The 17156-nt window shown below is 44.6% G+C and overlaps 1 protein-coding gene across 1 annotated transcript in view; it reads right to left on the bottom strand.

The window, feature by feature from the left end:
* Window positions 1–2586, bottom strand: part of IL1B (interleukin 1 beta) — a 37733-nt gene extending 35147 nt beyond the window's left edge. The window contains exon 1 of the mRNA XM_070379482.1: window positions 2515–2586. The gene's annotated coding sequence lies outside the window, so the exon portion shown is untranslated. The remainder of the gene's footprint in view (window positions 1–2514) is intronic.
* Window positions 2587–17156: the final 14570 nt, after the last annotated feature.

The following is a 17156-nucleotide window of genomic DNA, read 5'->3' as shown; positions in this document are numbered from 1 at the left end:
AAATAGATGGGAAACAATGGAAACAATGGCTGACTTTATTTTTTTGGACTCCAAAATCACTGCAGATGGTGACTGCAGCCATGAAATTAAAAGAGACTTGCTCCTTGGAAGAAAAGCTATGACCAACCTAGACAGCATAATAAAAAGCAGAGACATTACTTTCCCAACAAAGGTCCATTTAGTCAAGGCTATGATTTTTCCAGTGGTCATGTATGGATGTGAGAGTTGGACTATAAAGAAAGCTGAGCACCGAAGAATTGATGCTTTTGAACTGTGGTGTTGGAGAAGACTCTTGAGAGTCCCTTGGACTGCAAGGAGATCCAACCAGTCCATCCTAAAGGAAATCAGTCCTGAATAGTCATTGGAAGGACTGATGTTGAAGCTGAGACTCCAATACTTTGGCCACCTGATTCGAAGAACTGACTCATTGGAAAAGAACCTGATGCTGGGAAAGCTTGAAGAAGGGAGGAGAAGGGAACGACAGAAAATGAGATGGTTGGATGGCATCACCTAGTTAATGGACATGAGTTGAGTAAACTCTGGGAGTTGGTGATGGACAGGGAAGCCTGGCGTGCTACAGTCCATGGGGTCGCAAAGAGTCGAACACGACTGAGTGACTGAACTGAACTGAACTGAACTGGATCAGTTCCTAACATTCCCTGACCTCCATTCCTCAAAGGCTCACAGTTTCTGTTGAATGAAAAGGCAGATTTCTGTTTTGGGCAACATGGCTGAATATTTTACAGGGTCTTTCTGCCTCAAAACAAATGTTGTAGATAAAACAGACTTAAACACACACATTTTTCTTTTTTTTGGGGTTTCCAGTAAGGAAAGGAAATCTCTAAATTGCTCCTTCTGTGTCTCCCACCCGCCATCCCCATCCCATGCCCTCTAAAGTGAACTTGAGCCAGAGCGGCGGTAAAACAGCAGCAGGTAAACGTATCTCAACTTCAGTCTTCCTCCCAGAGAGGAAAACACTTACTTTAGCATTGTGATCAATGGTGCCTCTGAATTAGAGTTCAAGGTCAGTGGCAAGGTCAGGGGCTGACCCCGAGGTCACAATCTAGGACCTTCAAAGCATGCTAAACTGGGCTCCAGGTTATTCACATTTTCCTGGTCTCCCAGCACTTTGAGTTAAATCTATGGACAGAGGTGATATTAAAAATATTTAACAACTTACATGGCATCAGTTCAGTTCAGTCGCTCAGTCGTGTCCAACTCTTTGCGACCCCATGAATCACAGCACGCCAGGCCTCCCTGTCCATTACCAACTCCCGGAGTTCACTCAGACTCCTGTCCATCGAGTCAGTGATGCCATCCAGCCATCTCATCCTCTGTCGTCCCCTTCTCCTCCTGCCCCCAATCCCTCCCAGCATCAGAGTCTTTTCCAATGAGTTAACTCTTCTCATGAGGTGGCCAAAGTACTGGAGTTTTGGCTTTAGCATCATTCCTTCCAAAGAAATCCCAGGGCTGATCTCCTTCAGAATGGACTGGTTGGATCTCCTTGCAGTCCAAGGGACTCTCAAGAGTCTTCTCCAACACCACAGTTCAAAAGCATCAATTCTTCAGCATTCAGCTTTCTTCACAGTCCAACTGTCACATCCACACATGACCACTGGAAAAACCATAGCCTTGACTAGACGGACCTTTGTTGGCAAAGTAATGTCTCTGCTTTTTCATATGCTATCTAGGTTGGTCATAACTTTTCTTCCAAGGAGTAAGCATCTTTTAATTTCATGGCTGCAGTCACCATCTGCAGTGATTTTGGAGCCCCCAAAAATACATGGCATAGACACCAGCTAATCAGAACAGGAACCAGCCAGAAAAGATCATGACTACAATAATGATGTCAGTTGTTTTGTTTGTTTAGTTGCTAGGTCGTGTCTGACTCTTCTGTGACCCCACGGACTGTAGCCCACCAGGCTCCTCTCTCCATGGAATTTCCCAGGCAAGATACTTGAGTGGGTTTCCATTTCCTTCTCCAGGGGATCTTCCCGACCCAGAGATCAAACTTGAGTCTCCTGCATTGGCAGGTGGATTCTTTACCACTTGGCCACCTGGGAAGAATTCGCTTCCCAATGCAGGAGATGTAAGTTTGATCCCTGGGATGGGAAGATCCTCTGGAGAAGGAAATGGCGACCCACTCCAGTAGTCTTGTGCAATAATCCTATGGACAGAGGAGCCTGGCAGGCTACAGTCCATGGAGTCACAAAGAGTCAGACAGGACTGAGTGACTGAGCACTCATGCACAGTCTCCCAGCAGAGGGAAACACAAATCCTCTCTGGAGGCAGGACTCCAATTTACTATAGATTACAGTCCCCACAAGCTAACATCCACCATCAATGAGCACACAATCAAAGGTCACCAAACACAGAGCCACAAACTGTGAGTGACATGAATCAGAGTCAATAGAAACTACACACAACAGCTGGGACCTCCCAGACCTCAGCTCTTGGAATGACTGAATATAAAATACAGCTGCCACCAGTGTGAACATTTTAATCAGTACTTACTATGCAGCAGGCGCTGTTAAAAGCACTGCATACCTTGCGCCAGATGCAGTGACTCAGCTCCACACTCACCTTCTCATTTGCACTGGATTAAAAGGTGGGTAGAAGGTAGTAGCTATTTTGGTCGTGGAAGTGCCTCTGGCAGCCACTGCCAAATGGGCAGTAGCAATGGTAATGACAGTTAAGTGTCAGCTCTTGTGGCTTGGACTGAAGCAAGGACTCACATGCACAAGGTCCCTGATGAAGGGATGGTGGTCAGCAGATGAGCAGTGGTCTATAGCTCCTACTGTCTAGGCTGTGCATGCTGCTAAGTCACTTCAGTCGTGCCCGACTCTTTGCCATCCTATAGACTATAGCCCATCAGGCTTCTCTTTTCATGGATTCTCCAGGCAAGAATACTGGAGTGGGTTGCCATGCCCTTCTCCAGGGTATATTCCCCACCCAGGGATCGAACCGGCATCTCTTATGTCTCTGGCATTTGCAGGAGGGTTTTTTTTTTTTTACCATGAGTGCCCACCTGGAAAGCTTACCACACTTAAGAATAAGCCCATTTCTACATTGGATTCCCTCTGTGGCTACTGAGGGATAGTAACTCAGCAGGGCTTATTGCTTAATAGTGAATATCTGAGAGACATGTGAATATTATCCTAGGAAAGTCTTTTGTGTCTTTGAAAGGTCTGTGAGGCTTAAATTTTCCTGAAGTCCTAGCAAGTGTTTTTATAATCACACTCATGTTTTCAAGACAGATTCTGTGTTTCTGTTCTTCCTGGAAGCCACTTTTTAATTATAGCATTGTTTGCTCTCTGGAGAGGCTGGGAATGAGAAATAGTTTTATTGCTGAACTTTGTAAGTCTGGGTTCTTTAAAAAATTTTTTAAATTGGAGGATAATGGCTTAACGATATTGTGTTGGTTTCTGCTGTACAATAACATGAATTAGCCATAAGTATACATACGTCCCCTTCCTCTTGAGCCTATTGCCTACCCCTACCTCCCTCAATTGTATCCCTCTAGGTTGTCACAGAGCACCAGGCTGAGCTCCCTGTGTTATACAGCAACTTCCCACTAGTTATCTATTTTACACATGGTAATGCATATATTTCAATGCGTCTCTCTCAATTTGTCCTACCCTCTCCTTACCCTGATGTGGTTCCTGGAGGTTTGAATCATTTTCTCTTTTTTTTGGTTATTTACTTATTCCCCACAGCACACTGAATGCTTAATAAATGGTTATGGACTCTGAGTTTTATTTAAATGGGTATGTCCCATGTCTAATTGGCTCCTGGACAATTGCATGGTTCCTCTCTAGCATCACCAGGGGATGGGAAGCCACTTTGGGCTGCACTGTGCCAGGTGGAAATGCATGAATTGGCCCTGGCTCCTGAAAAAGAGCCTGAGAAAATGCAAAACGGAAACCTTCCACTTTTAGAGCAATGTAGTGATGTGGCACTCATCACACTCAGGTGGTATTTTATCCTGCAGTTACCACTGGTATTTTATGACAGTGCTTACCCAGGTATGGATTTTATTTCCCGTGCAGGGAACTGAGGACAGAATGAGGTTGAAGCAGACTCTAGATAGTGAAGCCAACATTCATATAATTTCTATTATGTGATTTTTGAAGAATTTGATTTTGCATTCCTTTAGGTGGCGCAGTGGTAAAGAATCTATTTGCCAATGCAGGAGACGCAGGTTCCATCCCTGGGTTGGGAAGATCCCCTGGAGTAGGAAATGGCAACCCACTCCAGTATCATTGTCTGAAGAATTCCATGGACAGAAGAGCCTGGCAGGCTACAGTCCATGGGGTCTCAAAAGAGTCAGACATGACTGAGCGATGGAACATAGCACTGAGCAACACTTTATCTAACTTGATAGTTGTAGGCTGACTGAATGTTTGAGATGTCCTCAAAAATGATGGCTTTGGTCTTAGAAAAGCTATTTTGAAACTATTATTTCTAGTGATACTTAAACAGCATGGCCACGGTTTCTGGAGACCTCCCTTAGACTGTGAAATATCCTAGATAGCAAAATCATATCATCTTTGAGTAGAAAAGTGCTTATCCTTCAGTCCTGTACAGCAGGATAGGAACCTAGCTTGTCTCCACAATGAAATCAGATGAGTAAAGTGTACTTTACTAAGAAAATAGTTGGAGCAAAGAAATCTCTGTTGCGTTTACTCTGTAGGAAATCATCTATCCATCAGACTTCCAACTGACCTCAACTCTTAAGAAATGACTACAACAAGCGTAAACATTGAGTTACATTTTTAAAGAAACTTTCCCATGATTTAGGGGACTGTTGACTGGATAAACTGACAGATACATAATTTGGGGAGAGTAGACTGTTGCCCTAACTGGTTTGACTTATTTCAAAGCTACACCTAATTTGTGTGTGTGTGTGTGTGAAATAGTCTGGATTCTTTAAAAAAAAAAATGTTGGATTGCATAATACTGAGAAATACTGAGCCATTTGCCTGGAAGAAGTAAGTGTGAGAGAAAATTTGAACTAATTTAGAGATGGATACTACTGATATCAACTGGAATTCCATCACCTCCATTAGCTTTGTTCGTAGTGATGCTTCCTAAGGCTTACTTGACTTCACATTCCAGGATGTCTGGGTCGAGGTGAGTGATCACACCATCGTGATTATCTGGGTCATGAAGATCTTTTTTGTACAATTCTTCTGTGTATTCTTGCCACCTCTTCTTAATATCTTTTGCTTCTGTTAGGGCCCTACCATTTCTGTCCTTTATTGAGCCCATCTTTGCATGAAACGTTCCCTTGGCATCTCTAATTTTCTTGAAGAGATCTGTAGTCTTTCCCATTCTATTGTTTTCCTCTATTTCTTTGCATTGGTCACTGAGGAAGGCTTTCTTATCTCTCCTTGCTATACTTTGGAACTCTGCATTCAAATGGGTATATCTTTCCTTTTCTCCTTTGCTTTTTGCTTCCCTTCTTTTTACAGCTATTTGTAAGGTGGCCACAGGATTGGAAAAGGTCAGTTTTCATTCCAATCCCAAAGAAAGGCAGTGCCAAAGAATGCTCAAACTACCACACAATTGCACTCATCCCACACACTGGTAAAGTAATGCTTAAAATTCTCCAAGCCAGGCTTCAGCAATACGTGAACCATGAAATTCCAGATGTTCACGCTGGTTTTACAAAAGGCAGAGGAACCAGAGATCAAATTGCCAACATCCACTGGATCATCAAAAAAGCAAGAGAGTTCCAGAAAAACATCTATTTCTGCTTTATTGACTATGCCAAAGCCTTTGACTGTGTGGATCACAATAAACTGTGGAAAATTCTTCAAGAGATGGGAATACCAGACCACCTGACCTGCCTCTTGAGAAATCTGTATGCAGGTCAGGAAGCAACAGTTAGAACTGGACATGGAACAATAGACTGGTTCCAAATAGGAAAAGGAGTATGTCAAGGCTGTATATTGTCACCCTGCTTATTTAACTTATATGCAGAGTACATCATGAGAAACGCTGGGCTGGATGAAGCACAAGCTGGAATCAAGATTGCCGGGAGAAATATCAATAACCTCAGATATGCAGATGACACCACCCTTATGGCAGAAAGCAAAGAAGAACTAAAGAGCCTCTTGATGAAAGTGAAAGAGGAGAGTGAAAAAGTTGATTTAAAGCTCAACATTCAGAAAACAAAGATCATGGCATCCGGTCCCATCACTTCATGGGAAATAGATGGGGAAACAGTGGAAACAGTGTCAGACTTTATTTTTCTGGGCTCCAAAATCACTGCAGATGGTGATTGCAGCAATGCAGTTAAAAGATGCTTACTCCTTGGAAGGAAAGTTATGACCAACGTAGACAGCATATTCAAAAGCAGAGACATTACTTTGTCAACAAAGGTCCATCTAGTCAAGGCTATGGTTTTTCCAGTGGTCATGTATGGATGTGAGAGTCTTACTGTGAAGAAAGCTGAGTGCCGAAGAATTGATACTTTTGAACTGTGGTGTTGGAGAAGACTCTTGAGAGTCCCTTGGACTGCAAGGAGATCCAACCAGTCTATCCTAAAGGAGATCAGTCCTGGGTGTTCATTGGAAGGACTGATGTTGAAGCTGAAACTCCAGTACTTTGGCCACCTGATGCGAAGAGCTGACTCATTTGAAATGACCCTGATGTTGGGAGGGATTGGGGGCAAGAGGAGAAGGGGACGACAGAGGATGAGATGGCTGGATGGCATCACTGACTCGATGGACGTGAGTCTGAGTGAACTCTGGGAGTTGGTGATGGACAGGGAGGCCTGGCGTGCTGTGATTCATGGGGTCGCAAAGAGTCAGACACGACTGAGCGATTGATCTGATCTGATCTGATCTGATGGTAGAGTGTTAGAGATGCTCTGATAGAGGTCAGTGCAGGAGACCAAGAAGAGAAGGGCCAGTTGATTGAGTCTAGGAATCTGGGAGAATATATTCATAGGCAGATGCTACTCACATGTCTTATAGGAGAAGTAGTCCTCAGAGGGGATGGAGGGTATCAGACCAAATGCCTTCAGGTAGGCTCTTTGAAGGCAAGTGATGAGAGATGAGACTAGCAAAGTAGGCAAGGACCACATTAGGAAGAACCTTGTGTACTAGGCAAAGGAGATCTCAGTGATACAACAAAATTTGTATTTTAGCAAGTTTATTTTTTCACTGTACAGCTGGAGATGGGCCAGGCTCAAATCAAGGAGACAGTCTAGGAGGAAGTGATGAGGCCTTGAGATAAGCCTTGAGATAAGATAATGGTGGTGGGGAGAGAGTGGAAGGGATAGAGTTGAAACATTTTCAAGGTAGAATTGGAAGGAACTTAATGGTTTTAGATATGAATGGGGATTGAAGAAGCAAAGTTGAGGCTAACTCTCAGACTTTTAGATTGACCCACTGGAAGAGGCATTACTTAACACCACCAAACAACCAGTGGGATGATCAGCTTAGTGTGTTTGCTTGCTTTAGGGGGAGGGATAAAAGAGGAGTTATTGTAGTAAAGCTTGGATAAATGAATTTGTTATGTTTTTGGTATTTATAGGTAAATCTCCCTAGACAACAGTTTGGCTGGTGATGCACAGTTGGTAGAAGTCATTCTATTTCCCTGAAATAGGGGTCCATGGAGTCTCAAGTAGTCAGACATGACTCAGCAACTGAACAATGATTCTGGTTCCCAGACCTCAGAGAGAGTAGATGGTGACCCTGCAGAAGCTGGGTGAGGAGCTTGGGGAATAAATGTTCTCACCTCTCAGCCTGCTGCCTTCTGATTTCCTCTCCATTCCTCTGGCAGGCCGAACCCAACTGAAAGCTAGACACCCAGGGAGCCCAGTGAATGCAGTCCATATGAGTCAGACTCCAAGGGACCAAGTAGGGTGGAAGAGAGTGATAGAAGATCTGGGAGTTCAAAATGAATATATGTAGGACAGGCAACCCCTGAGAGCAGGTAGTATAAGAATTGTCAGTACAGGAGAAAATAAGGCCAGAAGAAAAACCAGGTGAAGGACTTCTCTGGTGGTCCAGTGGTTAAGACCTCACCTTCCAATGCAGGGGATGCTGGTTTGATCCCTGGTCAGGGAACTAGATCCCAAATGCCTCGTGATCAAAAAATCAAAAACAGAAGCAATATTGTAACAAATTCAATAAAGATTTAATAACTGGTCCACATTTTAAAAATCTTTAAAAAAAAGTAAAACTGGTATTTAAAAATAAAAAAGAAAGAAAAGCCAGGTGACCTAGAGGATAAAAGAAAAAGGAAATGGAAGTGGTCAATGGTGCCTAGGCCTTCCCAGGTAGCGCTAGTGGTAAAGAAACCTCCTGCTAATGTAGGAGATGCAAGAGACCTGGCTTCCATTCCTGGGTTGGAAAGATCCCCTGGAGGAAGAACTGGCAACCCACTCCAGTATTCTTGCCTGGGAAATCCCATGGATAGAGGAGCCTGGTGGGCTAAAGTCCATAGGGTCGAAAAGAATTGGACATGGCTAAGCACAGCACCTAGGAATGTGGCCTAAGATGTGGGTAAATCCACTGGATTAGGAAGCTTTCACAAAAGTAGCTTCAGTGGAGTGGGTGGAACCAGGAGTCAGTCAGATGAAGTGGATTAAAATATAAAAAGGATTTTCAAAATGAAGTTCTTCTGAGCCTTCTGAGAAGGCCAAACCTTCTTAATTCCTTCGTTTCTTCATACAACAATGTTTTAGGTTCTTTCGACTTCTGAGTCATTCTCTATGTTCATATTTATTTGTTTTCTTGTTTGTTGAATATCTCTCCTATTAAGCTGTAAGTTCCATAGGGCAACATCATATCTGTTTTATGCTCCAATATACATCCAGTACCTGATACAATGCTTCACAATTAGAAGGTTCTCAACAAATATTTGCTCAATTGTTAAGTGAACAAAGTAGTGAAGAAACTTAAAAAAAACCACAATAAAAAGGCTTTTCATTTCTAGTCATATAGATGACTAATTGTGTAGCACAATTTCCCCCAGTAAAAGACATCTGGAATATAAGGATTAAGTTAGCTCTCATTAGCATATTTTTAAAAGCATGACTCAGCTGGATGCAGTAAGAAAATTATTTCACAAGTGAGGTTAACCACGTGTGTGCATGCTAAGCCACTTTAGTCATGTCCGACTCTTTGTGACCCTATGAACCGTGGCCTGCCAGGCTCTTCTGTCTATGAGATTCTCCAAACAAGAACTCTGGAGTGGGTTGCCATGCTCTCTTCCAGGGTATGCACAGGAGATAGCAAAGAGAAGCTGGTTGGTTACAGAGGCACAACAATTAGAATGATGGGGAACTCTTCAACAGTTAAAGTGAAAGCTGAAAAACAATGCAATAATAGTTTTATAGTATTGTAAGCAAATGCTATCAACTGAGAATTGTGGGTCCCATAAAAACATCTTTCAAGAACAAGAACCATGCAAAGGTGTCAGTGGTGAAAAGTTTCATACCAAGAGGCCTTTATTAAACTAACTTCCAAAGGCTGTACTAGCGGGAGGGGAAAATGACCCCACTAGGAAAGCCTGGGATGTAAGAAGAAATGGTGGGCTAAGTATATAGTCAGTGTTTGAATAAAGCTAAACAAACATTTGAGCTTCCCAGGTGGGACACTGGTAAAGAATCTGTCAATGCAGGAGATGTAAGAGACACCAGTTTGATCCCCGGGTTGGGAAGATCCCCTGGAGTAGGAAATGGAGTAGGAGCCTGGTGGCCTACAGTCCATGGGGTTGCAGAGAACTGGACTCAGCTGAGCATACACACACACATACACACACACACACACACACACACACACTCACAAACAAGCGTCAACTGTTTAATAAAATATCTAATTTGTGAGGGAACTATAGTAGGTTTGGGGAGGGGAGAGATAGAAGTTAAAGCACTCTGAGGTTCTTTTTAGTTAGAGAGAAGGGAATAAATATTGACAAATTTATTTCTGTCAAGAAAGTTTTTGACAAAATAGATTTTTATTTAATTAGATATGATGTTAAAAACTCTTAGAGGTAAGCACTTTTATAACAGAGATAAATATATAATTTCTTTAGACTAGTGAACAAAACATTAATGAAAAAATGAAACAAAACTCAAACCATCTAAGAGAAAAAAATGACATGAAAATTCATAACACATGCTATATTTTTACAAAACAGAAGTAGAGTCACAGATGTAGAAAGCAAACTTACTTTTCCCAGGGGACAAGGTGGGGAGGGATAAATTGGGAGACTGGGATTGACATATACTTACTACTATATATGCAGCTTCCCTGATATCTCAGTTGGTAAAGAATCTACCTGCAATGCAGGAGACTCCGGTTCAATTTCTGGGTCTGGAAGATCCCCCGGAGAAGGGATAGGCTACCCTCTCCAATATTCTTGGGCTTCCCTTGTGGCTCAGCTGGTAAAGAATCCACCTGTAATGCGGGAGACCTGGGTTCGATCCCTGGGTTGGGAAGATTCCCTGGAGGAGGGAAGGCTACCCACTCCAGCATTCTGGACTGGAGAATTCCATGGACAGTATAGTCCATGGTGTCGAAAAGAGTCGGATACTACTGAGCAACTTTCACTTCACTTCACTGCTGCTATATATAAAATAGACTAAATAGCACAGGGAACTCTACTCAGTGCTCTGTAGTAACCTATATGGGAAAAGAATCTAAAGAGTGGACATATGCATATGTGTAACTGATTCACTATGCTGTACAGCAGAAACTAACACAACATTGTGTATCACCTAGAGTCCAATAAAATTTTAAAAAAAAAAAAAGGAGAAACTTCTCTGAAAGAAACGAAGCAAAGCAAAACCTTTCTTAGCCTAGAGAGAAATTCTGGGAAAAAAATGGCACTTCCAAATAATTCCAGATTTATATAAAATGATGACACTAGCAGTGAGTTGGAAGTGACTCATGCTGGGTCTGAGTTTCCAAGCCTGCCTAATCCTGACAGATCAGAAGCACTGAGTGGGCTGGAGGAGGACCTCTTGCTTCTCACAGAAGTCCTGGAAAAATGGTTCTGGCTAACTGGGTTCCATTCTGAGGACCAGCCTGGGGGCTGCAAGTGAGAGAGAGTGATGAGTGATGCCCCCAGCTCCTGGTAATGGTTTCACACGCTCGGGCATATGAAGACTGGGTTGTAGGTTTTTTTTTTTTTTTAATTTATTTATTCATTTATTTTATTTTTGGCTGTGCTGAGTCTTCGTTGCTGCACAGGCCTTTCTCTAATTTTGGTGAGTCAGGGCAGCACTGTGCCAGCTTCTCATTGCAGTGGCTTCTCTTATTGCAGAGCACAGGCTCTAGAGTGCTGGGGCTTCAGTAGTTGTGGCTCCTGGACTCTAGAGCCCAAGCTCAATAGTTGTGGTGCCTCGGTGTAGTTGCTCCACGGCATGTGGAATCATCCCGGACCAGGGATCGAATCCATGTCTCCTGCATTGGCCCGAGGATTGTTTACCAGGGAAGCCCTGGGGGGCAGCTTTAAAAAAGCTTCTTAGAGTTTTACTTTCCTTCAACGTCTCTTCTTGGGGAGAGGTGGCTCAACAAGGGAACAGTTTCACAGATCAAAGGATCTCCTGGGTGGAGGTGAGGGTGAAAAAAAGTGAGCACTTGCAGTTTTTCTCTGAGACAAGCTGGAAATATATTCTTAGAGAAAATACCCAATTCTTGAGCCTTGAGCCCTCCAGGAAAGTTTGGACTGGCAGAGTAGCCACACCCACAGGAGTCTAAGAGTTTCTGTATCACCCATCCCCTTTAATTCCCTCACCAATCTTGGGTGATACTAGGGAACTCTGGCAGGTAAACTTCAAAGTATTTGATAGTAATGGGGTGGACCATATGGGTGGCATGGCATGTGTGAAGCCATGATGTGGAAAGGCAGTTGGTTCTAGACCTGAGAATTGCCTGAGAACTGAATGGATTGTTTCAAAGTTGTTCTAATGCGATTAAACTCAGGTGCAAAGGATCGGTGCTGTTGATGGACAGGACTGAGTGTGTGCGCGCGCTCAGTCATAGTCGACTCTGGGAACCCATGGACTGTAGCCCTCCAGTCGCCTCTAACCATGCCATTTTCCAGGCAAGAATTCTGGAGTGGGTAGCCCATTTCGTACTCCAGGGGATCTTCCCAACCCAGGGATCAAATCTGTGTCTCTCGAGTCTCCTGCCTTGGCGGGTGGATTCTCTACCACTGTACCACCTGGGAAGCTACTCTATCTACTTGGTATGTCAGTTCGTCCCACCCTCTCCTTCCCTTGCTGTGTCATGTGCACTAATATAAGATATTTGTTGTTCTCTTTCTGACTTACTTCCCTCTGTGTAATAGGCTCTGGGTTCATTCACCTCACTAGAACTGACTCAAAAGCGTTTCTTTTTATGGCTGAACAGCATTTCATTGTATATATGCACCACGACTTCTTTATCCATTTATCTGTTGATGGACAGACATCTAAGTTGCTTCCATGTCCTAATTAAATAGTGTTGAATGTAAATAGTGCTGCAGTGAACACTAGGATACATGTGTCTTTTTCAAATTTGGTTTCCTCAGAGTACATGCCCAGTAGTGGGATTGCTGGGGCATATGGTAGTCTTATTCCTAGTTTTTAAAGGAATTCTCCTTTAAAAACTGTTATCAATTTACATTTCCAGTGACAGTGCAAGAGAGTTCTCTTTTCTCCACTTTCTCCAGCATTTATTGCTATTAGTTTTTAAAAAGCTTACAAGTGTAGGATAAGAAATCAAACAGCATGAAAGCTTTCATTGTGAAAAGTGACACTGTCTCTTCTCTGAGTCATATATTGCAGCCCAGAGATTACTGCCATCAAGAGTGATTTTTCTATTTTGATGATTTTATTCATTGGAAGGACTGGTGCTGAAGGTCTGATACTTTGGCCACCTGATGTGAAGAGCCAACTCATTGGAAAAGACCCTGATGCTGGGAAAGATTGAGGGCAGGAGAAAAGGGGGACAACAGAGGATGAGATGGTTGGATGGCATCATCAACGCAATGGACATGAGTTTGAGCAAACTCTGGGAGATGTTGAAAGACAGGGAAGACTGGTGTGCTGCAGTCCATGGGGTCATAAAGAGTCAGACATGACTTAGCAACTGAACAACAACACGGGTTTATAGCTCTAAAAAGTAGATACTAGGGTAGATCTCAGAAAAATTATTGTGGATGAAGGCACAGCTGCCTCACAAAGATAGACACATGCACAGCAGGGACATTTCCCATGGGGCTCACAAGCTGCTGTCCCTTTTGCTTCTGTACCCATGTTGCACTCAGGATACCCTGCAGTTGGGATCAGCTTGGGGGAGAAGGCTGGCATGTAGTTCTCCAGAGACCACTTATCATCCTCGGTCACCTGGAAAACCTGTTGAAGAAACCAGATTCCCTGAGGTTCTCAGGAGGGCCATTTGGGGTTTTCTAGCCCCAGGGCTTCCCAAGTGGCTCAGTGCTAAAGAATCCACTTGCCAAGCAGGAGACACAGGTTTGATCCCTGGGTCAGGAAGATCCCTTGGAAGAGGAAATGGCAACCCAGTCTAGTATTGTCCTGGGAAATCCCAGGGACAGAGAAACCTGCTGGGCTATAGTCCAGGGCATTGCAAAAGATTTGGACAAGACTTAGTCACCAAACAACAACAATGGCCTCAAGTTTAGGGAGGGACAGTTTGCCTTTAGGTCACATGCTCCTTCACCCAGCAGATGCAAGGCACCCAGGAGCTGCTGGGTTGGATCCTGGGCAGGAGAGCAAGGCAGGGACAAGAGGCCAGGAAGTTGATGGGTTGTAGGAAATCTCATGGTGGGTGCTGGGCAGTGGAAGTTAAAGTTAGGAGTCCTGGTGGCAACTGTGGGTGTAGAGGTGGGAGAAATGACAGAACTGTAAGCCTCTGGGGCTGTTGGTGGCCTGACTGTGCTACTTTTCTTTCTGAACGCTCATCTTGGGCTCTTACAGCAGATGGCTGACAGCTGGACTTCAACCAGCAGCAGCAGCAGACAGGCAGGTTGGCTGAAGGAAAGGCATGCTGACAGCTGTTCAATCTCATTAGTATTTTTGGACTCCCAGCCAGGGAGTTCTCAATGACAGATCAAATGAGAGAGGAAATGAGGTCACCAGTGACTCAGTGCCCACAGATGCTGGGGGTCTTAGGGCGAGATCCCATCCCTTGCCTGGGTCTTCTTTGCAGCTAGATCTGGGCATGATTGGTGAAGAGTGAGCTGGTCCAAGAGGCTGTACAGAGGTCATCACACAATCTTGCAGGAATGCAAGCACGCAAGCTCTTAAGTATGCAAGCGTGTACCGACAGGTGTGCTGTCGCTTTCCCCTTTGGCACCAGGACCATGTCTGGGCTGCCTTGGCTCTGCCACGTGAGAAAACAGGCTGTCTCTGGGGAGCCCGTACATCCTGTGTCTGGGCCACATATGTCAACAGATGTCTGCTCTTCTAAGACTGGGCCTCCGGGTCCATTGGCAGTCTTTTACCCCCAAGTGACACACTCCACCTGATGAGGGTCTCCCCATTGTCTCCATTCTCTTTGCCTCTAGCAAGTGGAGGTACAGAGCCTTTGCAGGGAGCAGTGACTGTTGGAGAAAGTAAACAACAAAAAGTTATCTAAATGGCATTTCCGTGGGACAAGGGAGGGGTCTGCCTGTCATCTGACTGCTATCCCCATTTGCTGACCTTGTTCCCAAGGCTGGACATGCCATGGAGAAAGGAGGGCTGAATACAAGATTCAAGAAGGAGACCTTCCAACCTTTTGTAGAACGCAGGGAGTTCAGTACTCTGTAATGGCCTACATGGGAAAACAAGCTAAACAGGAGTGGATATATGAATACGCGGGCTTCCCAGGTGGCGCCAGTGGGAAAGAACCCACCTGCCAATGTAGGAGACATAAGAGATTCAGGTTCAATCCTTGGGTTGGGAAGATTCCCCTGGAGGACAGCATGGCAACCCCCTCCAGTATTCTTGCCTGGAGAATCCCTAAGACAGAGGAGCCTGGCAGGCTATAGTCCACAGGGTCACAAAGAGTAGGACACGACTGAAGAGACTTAGCACACACACACATATGTATACGTATGGGAATTCCTAGGTGGCTCAGTAGTAAAGAAGCCTCCTGCCGATGCAGGAGACAGGAGTTCGATCCCTGGGTCAGGAAGACTCCCTGGAGTAGGAAATGGCAACCCACTCCAGTATTCTTGCCTGGAAAATCCCATGGACAAAGGAGCCTGGTGGGCTGTGGTCTGTGGGGTTGCAAGAGAGTCGGAAATGACTTAAGCAACTGAGCACATATGTATATGTTTAACTGATTCACTTTGCTGTACTTGAAAGTAACACAACACTATAAATCAAATATACTCTAATAAAAATTAAAAAACAAAAAGAAGTAACCCTTCCAAGCTGCCCCAAATACCCGGCCTGACCAGAGATACACCGGCCTTGACTCAGCCCATGTGTTATATCCTTGTTGTGTTGACTCATCTCTGTTTAATACTATAAAGTCCCCTTTTCCTATGACAGGAGGAGCCTGGGGCTGGTTACTTTCAGTTTATGCAAATTGGGCAGGAGGGATGACAGGTTTGTGTGCCTATGGTCTGGGAGGGCAAACAGAGGCCAACACAGAGATGGGACTTGATCCAAGCTGTGCCTAAGGGAAAGGCCCAGACTTGCAGATGAGTGACTCTCCTGCTTGTCTGTTCCAGAAATGTGAGCCAGGGGACTTCCCAGGTGGTCCAGTGGTTAGGACTCTGCACTTCCACTGCAGGGAGCCTGGGTTCCATCCCTGGTTGGGGAAGATACTGCAAGTCAAGTGGCCAAAAAAAAAAAATGTGAGCTAGATCCTCAAGTTGTTGTTATTCAGTCACTAAGTCATGTCGAACTCTTGAAAACTACATGGACTGCAGCCTCAAAACTGGGACTTATTTCCACAGCTGAGGGCAAAGCCCCTCATCTCTGGGAAGAGAAGGGCTCTCCTCCTGGTATCATAGCTTTCCCTTTGCTTCTGCCCGCCCCCATCCCTGCATGGGAGTGGTTGGGAAGGCTAGGAAGGGGAGTGGAGGTGTACTGCCCAGCCACGGGGTACGTGTATCCTATTAAGGGAGAGACAGGATGTGCATATGCCTACTTGAACACAGAGAATTGACAAACATAGGCAGCTTAACCCATGCCAGTGAGTTTTCCAAGTCAGAACTACCAGGAGGATGGAAGTAGGGACCCAAGCAGGGACCTAGTAGGGACCATGGATGTTGGGGCATCCATGGAGGGGCTGTACTGGCTAAAGGAAAATTTAAGGAAAACCACTGGTATTTGTCAAAGCTATGGTTTTTCCAGTAGTCATGTATGGATGTGAGAGCTGGACCATAAGGAAGGCTGAGTGCTATGGTGCTGGAGAAGACCCTTGAGAGTCCCTTGGACTGCAAGGAGATCAAACCAGTCAATCCTAAAGGAAATCAACCCTGAATATTCATTGAAAGGACAGATGCTTAAGTTCCAATACTTTGGCCACCTGATGCGAAGAGCCAACTCATTGGAAAAGACCCTGGTTCTGGGAAAGATTGAGGGGAGGAGAAGAAGGGGATGACAGAGGATGAGACAGTTGGAATGGCAACACTGACTCAGTGGGCATGAATTTGGCCAGACTCTGGCAGAAAGTGAAAGACAGGAAAGCCTGGTGTGCTGTAGTCCATGGGGTTGCAAAGAGTCAGACATGACTGATTGACTCACAACAAGGTCAGACAGGAAGGCTTGTTCATCAATAGGAAAGTGAAGGCTTGTCATTTGGTCTTTTAAAAATTTATTATTTATCTAGGCTGTGCTGGGTCTTTGCTGCTTTGCTTGGGCTTTTCTGTATTTGTGGCGAGCTGGGGCTACTCTTTGTTGGGGTGCACGTCTTCTCACTGCTGTGGATTCTCTCACTGCAGAGCATGGGTTCTAGTAGTTGTGGCACGTGGACTTGGTTGCCTAGTGGCAAGTGGAGTCATCCCAGACCAGGGATCAAACCCATGTCCTCTGCATTGGCAGGTGGATTTGCAACCACTGGACTGTCAGGGAAATCCTGGTCTTTTTTTTTTTTTTTCCAATGCTGCTAAGATAGGAATTTCAACAGTGGAGACACAAGCAATAAATATTTTCTTGACTTGACTGATATGGATATTACTAGGGCTAGTTT

The sequence above is a fragment of the Bos mutus genome, chromosome 11 (assembly GCF_027580195.1).
Source record: "Bos mutus isolate GX-2022 chromosome 11, NWIPB_WYAK_1.1, whole genome shotgun sequence".
NCBI lineage: Eukaryota > Metazoa > Chordata > Mammalia > Artiodactyla > Bovidae > Bos > Bos mutus.
This window is presented reverse-complemented; position numbering and strand designations above follow the sequence as displayed.